The sequence below is a fragment of the Phalacrocorax aristotelis genome, chromosome 23 (assembly GCF_949628215.1).
Source record: "Phalacrocorax aristotelis chromosome 23, bGulAri2.1, whole genome shotgun sequence".
In the NCBI taxonomy this organism is placed as follows: domain Eukaryota; kingdom Metazoa; phylum Chordata; class Aves; order Suliformes; family Phalacrocoracidae; genus Phalacrocorax; species Phalacrocorax aristotelis.
This window is the reverse complement of record NC_134298.1, coordinates 6,849,549-6,860,297: the sequence shown is the minus strand read 5'-3', so window position 1 is coordinate 6,860,297 and position 10,749 is coordinate 6,849,549.

Below are 10,749 nucleotides of genomic sequence, written 5' to 3'. Positions count from 1 at the left end.
TTTGGTTTTACATCTCATAACTAACTGTGCTGAAAAGCTGGTAATTAAGAGAGGAGGGTTAGTTGTCCCACTAACTCATCAGTCTGAGGAAACTCACATCACCAAAAATAACAGATGAAGGTTGAAATACGACGTGTGAAAATGTAGATATGCCCGTACCTTCAGCTAGATATTCTCCTGCTTTGGGTAGAAAAGAAACCGATTAAGCAGGCATCAGATACATTCTTGTTTCATGGAATAACGCAGTTCTTCCCAATAATGTAAAACCTTCTGATTTCCAAAACTGAAGGCAGAACTCAGAAAAGGTTGTGCAGGCTGTCCTTCACAGCACGATCTGAGTTATCACAGTCCTGGAACCTCTCCCCCGGCGGCACAAGCATTTTACTTGGATCGCCGGCATCGCGGGTGCCTGCGGAGCATGCAGTCTTCGGTTTCCTCCTGCTGGAGCACAGACTCTTATGCCTAAAAACTCTGTGATCATTAATCTGTACCATGGCCTGGCCTCTTCACGTTCGTGCAATAACCCCCGGCAAGATCGAGCTGATTTATTTTCCTTTCATTTCAGCCTGTTCGGTTGCTCAAAGACACACAACTTGTTTGCGGAGGCCATGGCGTGACTGACCTCAGCTGAGACACAGGTAGCAGTTGTGCTGAAATTGTGAGTTCTTTGTTAAAATCACGTTATCCTAACTACATAAGCCATAAAAAGACAAGGCTGTTGCCCTTATGTTTAAAGCTGAAGTTCTATTTACCACGTTGCATTTTCAGAAAGGTTATTCAGATTTAAAAGAACAAATGGGATCACTCATTCCTGTTTGTTCTATTCCCTGAATTCCATGTTAGTGCTCCAGGTCACGCAGAGACTAATGGAAGTGTTGTTCCCGTCAGCTGAGCTCCCTTTAACAAACCATTTCGACTATAGACAAAGATTGCTTTACATTTAGGTGACACACCTGAAGGTTTATTTACTGCATTTTGCTCTCCTGAAAAATCATTTTCTTGAACGATTGGTGCTGCCAACATAAAGCTTTGATTTCTTAAATGATCCCAGCTGCTGCCAGGACTGGGGGCCTGACCACACCGGGGCTCCGGTGGGATCGGTTGGTGCGGGAGCAGGAGGAGGCTCCACACCTCAGGTGCTGCAAATGCTTGTTGTGCAACAGCTTTTATCTGCGCAACGTTTTGAAGGCCATTTGTGCTTTTCATCTGCTACATATTCTCCAGGTATATGTAAATAGCAGTAATTATTGGCAAAGACAGGGTGTGTCGCAGCTAAGGGTGTGTACCTGAATGAGTGGGTGTCATCTTCAAGGGTAAAGTAACTTCTCCAAGCACATGAAAACCCCCTGAACAAATGCCCAGCGGCTCGCGTTTGAACCGCTGACCACCCCCGTGGTGCCTGGCAGAGGTGCCCGCAGGGGACGTGAGCATCAGGGACCAGGAGAGGGACCTCCTCGAGGGACTGGCCTCGCGAGAAACCGGGCTCCTTGGCCTGGGCCCCGCTGCTCCCTGGGCTGCAGCCGGGACCCGGAGCCTGGCGCCTGCTTGCCCCCTCCGGCTGAGCGCCTCCCGCCTGCCTCGGACAGAGCAGCTAACCGCAGCCCCTGCTGGGGCGGCGTGCCCACCTGGAGGTGCTCGCCAGGACCCGAAACCCTCCCACGAGGAAGATGGAGCGGATAAGGCTTGTGGTGCTGTCGGGCTCCCTGGAGGTAGCCGTCCGGCTCTGCCGTGCGCCCTGTTGGGCGAGTGGGGGCGAGTTCCTGCACCCCTGGGGCTGCTTCTTCCCCCAGCCATGGTGAGCGTCCCCTGGCACGGGGCGCAGCCGTGGGCGCAGGCTGGGGAGCTGGGGAGGTGTGGGAACTGCTGAGGGTGCCCGTGCGGCTGGGAGAGAGGCTGGGGTCCCCTCCGCGGGGGCTGAGCCACCTCCTGCCGGCTGCCGGGGAGCTGGGGAACCTCTCACACCCACGGGGGACTGACAAGGAAGTGCGGAGGCAAATCCAAAACATTGCATCACCGGGAGGGAGTTGTTTTCTTTGGTTTGTTTTTCTCTTCAAGCAAAAACAGGCTTTTTTTGAGAGCCTGACTTGTGCTTTGTGACCTCTGACATGGCCGCGGCTCCGCTGTTCGGTTTGTTCTGCAGGTAAAATCAAGTAGGCAAAGGTTCTCTTCTGCATTGGGCAGTTCTCAAAAATATGCTTTATCTCAGCACAAAAATACACTTAGTAAAAGTTATTACGAAGCCTGTGTTAAAAAAAATTGCTCTTAAAGTTTTCTGGATTTTTTTTTTTTTTTGCATTAATGTAATTATCACGTTTCATCACCCCCCAAAACCTTCTGACCTACAAAACTAAAATGCAATAGCAGCTACATAGCATGGATCTGGCCCCAAGGGGTAAATATTAAGTGGTATTTGGGTGTTAAAATATGAACTAGGCACCTTGTGAGATCATTCAAAAGCAATTGAACAGCTCTTCGCTGCCAGTGAAATCCCCAGGTCTCACCTCCTTAACAACTTTATGCACCTAAACATCCTTTGAGAGCACTAACCTGCGTATGTGATTGGGGTTCGCTTCCCGTGAAAGGCAAGTCTCATGTTTATGCAGCAGCTAAACTTAAAAAAAAAGCTTCTGGAGAAACTAAACAAAGGTTTAAAAAGAAACAAATCACCTGCTCATCACATGGGATGGTCTTTGCAAAGCTAATCTGCTTCCAGCCACAGGGGGACTTCAGCTGTAGAAGCTGTGCTTACATAAAGGATTATCCCTATGATAGAAAGAAATAAAACAGATTAACAGGGCTTTAGAGGGATGAAATACCCAAGTAAAGCCATGCCCTGGCAGAGGGCAGCTCGCTGGGTGCAGGGGAGTACGGGCTGCCTCAGAGCATCGCTGCAGAGGCGGCAGGACCCTGTGCCGGCGCGGGTGGAGGTGGAGCGGCTCTGGAGCCCGGTCGGGGGGTTCACCCGGAGTCACCCGCGCTGGGGTGGCAACACAGCCGGGCCGAGGGTGCTTCTGAGAGGAGGCGGGTGCTGAGGAGCGGCGTGTTTTCTGGGCTACGGGGAGCAGGGGTCGGACGCTCTCCCTGCGCGGTGCAAAGCAGGCGTTTGATGAGCTCTCATAGCTGCCCTGAGATGTGTTTTCTCACTTCCCACCAGGTGCAGGTCCCCCACTGCAGCCCAGCTTCTGTGCCTACCTTGTCTCAAACAGCCCGTGATGGCTCATTTCTCCTTTTCTTCCCCTTAGGTTTTGTCCTGAACCCCCAGCTAGGTAGGCTTTGCTTTTTATTTAAAGAAAATAAAAACACCCCAAACTATTTTGGATTTTTTTTTTCTCAATTTACCAAAAGCTACTTAAAGAAAACACCTTCGGATCGGCCACGAATTTAAAAACCCTGCGCCAACACAATGCCATTAAAACTGCACTGTCTCTGCTCTGCGCCTTTGCTTACCTCTTCTCCTTCCATCCCTTTAACTGACAAGTGTTCCCACTAGTCCTGATTGCTGGAAAATCCTGAAAAATACAGCTCGTCACTGCTTCGGGATGAGTCGGTGCAGGCCATGCGCTTGCAGAGGTGCTCCAGCCGAACCAGCGCTGCCACCAGGCGTCTCTCTCAGCCTCCCAGCGACGGATTGCGGGTTAACGACGCAGCCGTACCCTCGGCGGCAAATTGCTCGTAGTTTTTGCTCTTTGTTTTGGGGTTTTTTTTAACTTCTAGTAAGCGCCAGCCAACAGTGACGGCATTTGTTGCAGCACACGTTTTTTATGACTGTGATCAGGGCTTCAAACTACACATTTACCCAGGCTGTGAATTGAAGCCCCGCACCTTGTAAGGCTGCTGTTATACCCGCGCAGCACGCAGCGCCTGCACGCTCTCACCTGCGTGCCTGTTTATGACTGCGAGTGGCAGTTACGGGTTTCTCGCTTCATAGAGATTATGGCAAATAGAAATTAAAGGCATTAAAAAGAACTCGGAATCTGTCTTCTTCCTTTTTCCAGCTTTCTAAAAAGGAGGAGCTGAAATGGGAAGTGCTTCACCTGTGGCAAAGGGATCCCTTGGAAGAATCCTGTGCGCAGAGGCATTGAGAAAGGCTGTTTACAGACCAGATGCCTGGTGAGGAAGAGGAGAGAAGCGCTTTACTGGAGCGTAGGTGAAGCGTTAGGTGGTGTATCCAAGGGGGAGGCTCAGGCTTCCAGCGCCGTCTTCGTGAAAGCACTGGATGGTGGGTTGAGTCTCTCCCTGCCTTGAACCAGAAGATAGAACCAATCTGAAACCACATCCCCTGCACGAATGTCAGAAATTCAAATATTAGCCTGAGGTTTAATTTTTAAATTGCTCTTGGATCAACGTGACTAAAGGAAAGGCTGTAAAACCGCTTTTGCTCCAGCAAAAGGTTTGGATGGGCTGATCACAAGAATCTTGCAGCAGCCCAGCACATCTTTTCTGCTGTTCGGAAGGGGAAACAGGCAGCCTCCGCAGATATGTCATTCTGCCTGGGAAAACAAGTCCTAATTTCCACTTTGCTCTTGGATAACTGGACGTGACCCTGCTCAGTAATCCTGCCACTGGTTCAGTTAGTCAATAGGGATAAATTATAGTTACACTAGTTTAACTTTCAACATGAATCAAGCTAAGCTGAATTAACGTCACGTAAATTCTGAATAAGATTGCCTTTGTGTGGGCTTAATGCAGTTTAACCAAGCCACTTCAGCCCGTGCACGTTAATTTATCAGTATATCCTTGTTCACTTAAGGAAAGAAAGTTAATCCAGGGCGCAAAGTTTGTTAGTGACGGTTTCTGGGATTTTCTGGGTGCAAGTGTTAAGTAACTTTCATTTACTATCCATGTTTTGTACCACAGACTGTCTCCTCTGCTGAGGAAGGGCAGGATTTTATCACAAAGGAACGTGGATGCGCTTGTGGTTTGGCTCGAGCGGTGCTGTGGAGACAAGAGATGTGGGTGCAATAGTTAGTGCAAAACAGTCCAGGTCTGTTGTCTCTTACCTGTATTGCATTAAAAGCTACAGAGCTGGGCCCTTCCAGGATTTTACTGGGAGAGACCTGCTGCGTGTGAGCGACCTGCAGCGCCTCGTGAGTACGGCTGCAGTCACTAGGCTTCGCTCTCTCCCTTCGGTAGCCTGCCGCGCTTGGAAGCGTGCGACTGCAAACGGCTCTCCTCAGTCCACTGCAGATTCTGTGCTCGCACGTGAACTTGCCGCGGGCTAGCATGTGGTTTTTGTTACTGTTTTGGGTCTCACCTTGAGCAGAAACCATCTTCAGCCTGTTAGCGTTGCCTCGCAGTAGCTTTTCCACTGAGCTGGCAATCAGAGCGTTGCTCCACATCTTTAGCTCAGCACTCGTGTAACAAACGTGGCACTACTTCTGCTAAATCGCTTCCTGTTGGGAAAGGGGACAGGTGAATGTGGTGTTCAATGAGCCACCGCTGTCCGCAGCACCTCTTCATGCGGTTGGAGATGGAGGGCAGGGAATTCTGGATTCAAACCTTGCCCTCGGCACCTGTTCTCGGTGACTCCCGCTGCCTACCGAGGCAGCGAAACGCGGGTGGGAGTGCTGCCGGAGGGGCTGGCGCAACCTCAGCAGAGGCTAGACATCAGCTTTAAGCGCGCTGGGCTCCTCGGGTATGAGCAGAACTTGCCGTACTGCAGAGGAGCGGTGGTTAATCGTGTTAGACAGAGGAGGGAACCGTAACGGCGCCCCGTTCCCCCGGGCGGGCACCCAGCGAGGCCCGGTTTCATCCCAGCCCGACTGCAGCCGTAACCCGTGTGCCTTGAAGGAGCCAGCAACCCTTGATCAAGGTTTCAAATGCTTAATCGAGTGCTTTGATTCCCGGATTTGAGGCCTCCCCAGTGTGTGCAGGGTATCATTGACGGTGGCTCGTGCAAATCTCTCCCCGGTGGGATTTGCACTGGGACCAGGTGGAGATCAGGTATCAGTCTATAGGATGAAAGCCTGGATCCTGCTCTGGTTTAGGTCTGTGCCTCACTGTTTTTGTTCTCAGTTCCCTTCTTTCACTTTGACGCTTTTTTTTCCACAGCCTTCAAGGGGTTTTTTTTTTTTTGAAGTGGTTTTGCAGTTATCGGGCTGCTGTCTTATTTTGTTGTGAATTATCACGTACAGCTCCACTTGTGAGTTATAAAAGTCTATAATTTCTGTAAACAGCTAGTTTCAATTTGCCTTTTTTCCCCCCACTCTATTCTATTAGAAAAACCAGAAACAGCCATTTTAATCCTGGCACCAATTCCAGAGTGGGAGAAAAAAATAAAAGCCAAACAAGAAAGAGTGTCAGTAACAACAGAAACCAAGTGAAAAATCGCAATATGGTTTTTTTGTTATTTTTTTATAAGCCCAGCGAGTGTGTCAGCTCTGTGATGGTGAGGACTGGATGAGCTCTTCTTGAAGGAACCACTGATGGGTTTATTCTCTGTTTCTGTATCTAGCCTTGTTTCAGAGACCGCAGGGGATTGGTGTTAAATCTTACACCTTTTGGGCATGATAACAGGCTCGCGGGGAAGATGCTTGCTCTCTGGTCAGCAGGCGCTTTAACCCTCAAGTCCTTTAAGAGACATAATGCTACCTCTTCATCTCCCTAAACAATTCTTTGCCCGCCAGTGTTTGATATCCCGGGGGAGCTCCGCAGAGCTGCCCGCGTGTGCCGGAGGCTTCGAACCCCTCTCCGGACACAACCAGCGGCCGCGCGCCCTGCCCAGCTCGGTCCCTGTAACGTCCCGGCAGCGTTTTCTTCCTATTTCTTATCTTCTCTCCTTTCCCCACCTATCCCTGGGGGGTGACCACTGTCTCCGTCGTGCTAGTTCGGGCCAGAAAGGATCCGTTGGTTCGGCCCAGGCCCCTCGTACACAAACGGAGCCGGTGGCGTGGGCGAAGCGGAGCAGGTCTCGCGAGGGCTGCGGGGAGGGGGGGACAGCAGCACGGGCGGTGGGGGGCGAGGACCGGGCCTCTCCTCGGCCCCTCAGCAGTGGCGAGCGGAGCGTCTGCGTTTCTGCCAGCCTGACCCCTCCCCGCTCGTGCCTCCAGGTACGTTTCCCTCGTCACAGCTCGACTCCTGGACGGCGGGTTGAGGAAGCTCCTTTAGCGCAGAGCAGATGCCAGTCTGGTAAAATGCTTTTTTTGGTTTTTTTTTTTTTAATTTTATTTTTGTTTCTCCAGAAAAGAGAGAAAGGCCATCACCCGTGACACGACGCAGGCATGAAGAGGGTGAATTCCTGGTGACACCACGCGTGTGCCCTTCCCTCCTGCGGCTCACTGACAGGCAACATGGGCAACTGCGCGTCCCCGATAGCCTGCCTGCTGCGCAGATTACTTCCTCTGTTGGGAGGATAAGGATCTTTTAATAACCTCATGGTGAGATCACAATCATGAGATTGTTTTTTCAGGGCATCCCCTACAACTGCTCTAAGAACTCCTCTCGGGGAAGAATCCCAGCCTGGTACCTCTCTTAATGTCAGGAATTTACTCACAATTTCACTTCTGCTATTTCGCTTGTGTGAGGAGCGACTGTGCCAAAGCCTCCCCCCAGAGTAAACCTACCGACGCTGAGACACGGACTTTCCCCGCACCCCTCCCAGAGCCAGCTCAGTAGCTTGTGAGCAGAGAGGGGTGTTTGGGCGGGAGGCAAAACTGCAGGTGGGAGATGCCGAGTGTTGTGGTTTGGCATTGCTGGGCACAGCGAAACAGCAGGGGAGGCATCGGGGTCCCTCCTCGACGTAAGAGAAGGGACGTTACTGGGAAGCAGGCAGTGGAGTAAGGCTCACCCTTAACTCACCAGCGCTTCCCTCTGGGTGAGCCTGGCTTCCTACAGCGGAGGGGAGAAACCCCTCCTGGTGGTTTAGGTCAGCGAAAGAGCAGGACAGAGCTGAGAGTGGGGGGACGTCCTGGCCCAAGCGTCAGGCCTGTGATGCTTTTTCTTGCATGCAAAAGCTTCGTCAGTGCTCAGCCTGACGCTGGACTGCAGTAAGGTCGCGTTGCCTACCTGAAACGGCTCGCGCCGCTCCCTGAGCGTGGGAGCTGGCCCCTGAGGCCGGGCGGGGGGTTCTTGTGCAGCCGGGGGCAGAGTCTGTTTTCATCTCAATTCGCTTAAAGCCAAAGGAGTGGAAAATACTGGAAGACTTTGAATTCAAAGTCTTGTGTTGTGCTTTTCTCAGAATGAGTTACCCCTCGCTGAAGCGCGTTAGAGCCGTAGGAGTTCTGCTTTCTAAGATCGTGCAGCCTGCACATGCTGGCCCCGCACCATCGCTGGTGGGGCACGGGGGCCCTTCCCAGCTTGGGACGCCTGCGTGCCTTAGTTGAAGGAGAGACTGCAAGAAGTCCAATTTTAGACACAGGACATAGATGTGAAATACAGGAACTGAATTCCTGTGAGATTTCATTGCCGAGTGAGCTGCAATTTAATGTCAGAACAATTCAAGATTACACGTTTCAATTCGGTTCAGCAAATTCAACGTTTCAGTTCAAGTGCAGCCAACCTGAACAGAAATCTTTCTTTCTGAGCTAACATCCTGTGGAATTTATTAGGAACTGCGTCTTCTTTTGAGAAGTCATATCAATGAACAACTGCCGTCAAGCTCTAGCACTGCGGCCTGGGAAATAAACCTTAATCACCAATTTCCACTCCTCTTGAAGTAGAGGTGAGCAGAGTGACCGAGGTTCTAACATGAGACTGAAAATACCTGGTAACTTGATTTTTTTTGTTGTTGTTGTTAAAATTAATTGAACTTTAGGGTACCAAATGTGTCCTAGGGAGCAAACAGACAGTGTGGCTCTCTTGGGCAGAGATCAGGCCTGGCACCGTTGAGAAGCGCGGTGTGTTTGTTCGCGCAGGATCACGTTTTTGTAAAAGATAGCTCATGGGGCGCGTTTGTTCGAGGGAATACGTCAAAGAGGCAGAATCACTAAGGCATGAAATGGACTGCAAATAAACCCAATGAAATTAAGCAAAGCTTCAGTAAATGTTTGGAGAACTCCGTAGGTGCAAAACATGACTGTACAAGAAGATTCAGTGTCATAAAGACATAGTAAATTGTTTATTTCAAAATATTCCTGTTCTTTTTTTAATGAAAACAATTTGCTTGAATTGGCTCTGAGAGCACAGAACTCAGCATGTACCAAAACTCTGAAGCTAAAGCCTGGGGGTAGGTGCAGGAAACAAACCGCAAGCTCTGCCTGCCTCCTTCCCCTTGGTGCCTTTGGCTTCAGCCACGGCGGATCCAGGGACGGATTCACCGACGCCTCCTCCCCTCTCTCCGGCAGCGCGGGAGCACAGAGCAAATCTGGGTGATCATGCTTATCTCTGCAAACCCACCGCTCCCACAGCCAGCACCGTGACTGGGCTTAAAGGCTTTACACCCACCATTTCTGAGTATTCTGCCTGTACCTGAGAGAAGTCTTTCATCTCTAGTCCTTCTTGGCGGAAGTGGTTAAGAGATAAAGCTCTCAAAGGCAGCGTACCTGCCTGGATAATTGATGAACAAAAGGAAAACAGAGCAATAAATAGTCTTGCAGAGATGTGAACTGCACCTGCCTACCGAGATAAGTCAAAAGCGAGCGTGCTGAAAAGCCAGTGAGGTGTGCTTAGGGAGCGCTCAGGGAAGTGCAGGCCCCTTCTGTGGAGCCAGATAAAAGCCGTGAGAGTTTCAAGCCCCGGCACCCCGTGCATTAAGTTCCCCTGAATGGGGTCAGACCCCAGCGGCACTGGGGTACTGAGGGAAGAGGGAAATCCCCCGAGAGGCCTGTTGTGACAGCTGGGCTGACACAATGCCTAAGGAAGGTCTGAAACCGTGGCTGGGTGCTTACGCAGGGTCTGAGACCATCCCCAGGATCCTCGGCTTCAGCTATGTTTAACTTGAGCTCGAGAGCGCTCGGGAGTGGGGCACTTGGCTCCGCGTGGAAGTAGCTGGTGTTGAAGGTTCTAGGATCAGACTTTCACATCTACTCAAATCCTACTGAAGTCCTGCTTTGACTGTAGTTACCCATTTTGTTATCTTAATGTAATTTAAACAGAAACATCCCACTGTAATGTTGGTTTTTTAACAACACAAACTCTTCAGATCTTCCAGTGCAAAACTATGCTAGAGGGAAACAAATGGGCTCTCCCTCGCAGTGAAAAGCATGTGCTTTCCCCAGGAGCCGCGGACTAACGAACATTCACTGGTCGTAGTGTTTCACACTTAGGAAATGGGTGCTGGCTGAAGGCGCTCGCGGTGAGCTGGATTCTGCCTCTGAAGATTATACGAGCGGCAGGGCTGAGGTGCGGGCGTTGATGTTACTGATCAACTCATTTAATGCCACTTATCTGTTCCGTGTAAGAGGTATCCCCTGTAATGGTCAGATAACTAAGACACTGATCAGATTACCCTGAAAAGGGCAGTGATTTACGAGAGCCAGACAGGGGCTGTGTGGCGCAGGTGCCTTATTATGACAGCTATTTAATTACACAGTTATTTGTCTGATGCAGAGTAAATATATTCCTCTAAATTAACCTAAATGCAACATAGGTAGGATAGGTTTTCCTTTATTTCAATTTGCTGAAGCAGAATAGTGCCTTTTTGGGTGTCTCGAGCCACACAAACGTTGCCTAGTTGTGTTCTCTTTCCTTCTCCCACAAGAGAGGCCTTTCTGGCTGGTCTTGGGTCCGTCTTGAGCTGTTTCACCTTCCCCCTGCACCGCGCAGGCTCCCTGCACGCATAACTCCAGGATTAGCCCCAAAGTGCCACCTGCT